This window comes from Triticum dicoccoides, chromosome 6B (assembly GCF_002162155.2).
Source record: "Triticum dicoccoides isolate Atlit2015 ecotype Zavitan chromosome 6B, WEW_v2.0, whole genome shotgun sequence".
Classification (NCBI taxonomy): Eukaryota; Viridiplantae; Streptophyta; class Magnoliopsida; order Poales; family Poaceae; genus Triticum; species Triticum dicoccoides.
The window spans coordinates 670,685,201-670,686,042 of record NC_041391.1 but is presented as its reverse complement, the minus strand read 5'-3'; the positions used below and the strand labels follow the sequence as shown (position 1 = coordinate 670,686,042).

At 40.7% G+C, this 842-nt stretch overlaps 1 non-coding gene across 1 annotated transcript; it reads left to right on the top strand.

Annotated features, from left to right (window-relative positions):
• Window positions 1-166: 166 nt before the first annotated feature.
• TRNAL-AAG lies at window positions 167-247 on the top strand. The gene has a single exon. It is a non-coding gene; the product is annotated as a tRNA-Leu (tRNA).
• Window positions 248-842: the final 595 nt, after the last annotated feature.

Below are 842 nucleotides of genomic sequence, written 5' to 3'. Positions count from 1 at the left end.
ACCATTGGATCGGAAGAAAGTGGCGTTCTAGATCTGAAAACGAGGTACTCCGTCCGAAGCTGGCTGTATAGATGCCGTGAGCAGGTAGTACAAGATTGCAGAGGGAAGACAAAATGGAAACTTCTTTTGTTTACTTGAGACGGACGTTGGATGAAATTGCATCAACGATCAGATGGCCGAGTTGGTCTAAGGCGCCAGATTAAGGCTCTGGTCCGAAAGGGCGTGGGTTCAAATCCCACTCTGGTCAATTTCTTTTGCATTTTTTTTCCACATGCATCACTCTGGTCAATACGTTTTTATATGCATATATATGCTGAACAACAATTTCTTTTGCATTTTTTTTCCACATGCATCACTCTGGTCAATACGTTTTTATATGCATATATATGCTGAACAACAATTTCTTTTGCATTTTTTTTCCACATGCATCACTCTGGTCAATACGTTTTTATATGCATATATATGCTGAACAACATCAACACACTGTCCCATTTTGCAGCTGTTATGGAGTTTGGCTTTAGTTTTAGGGTGCCATGCGTGCCCGTGTTAAAACCCTGCTTCCTCAACTTAAACTTTGAGGTGATCTGGCTGGTGGTTCTGCTAGTGTTATGAGGTTTCTGCCCCGTGGATCCCATTCTGGGTGTGTGCACAGTGGTTTCCTGACAATGCATTCAACTCGTTCTTTCCATTTCCCTCGTCTTGTATCTTTTGACGTGCATACAATGTATTTCATTGTTTCATAAATAATATCGGAAAGAGGGGGCATAAAATGGCTGATTTTTTTTTACCAAAACCATAAGAATACGCCATTTTACAGGTTTGCTCTGAAACGAAAGATACAA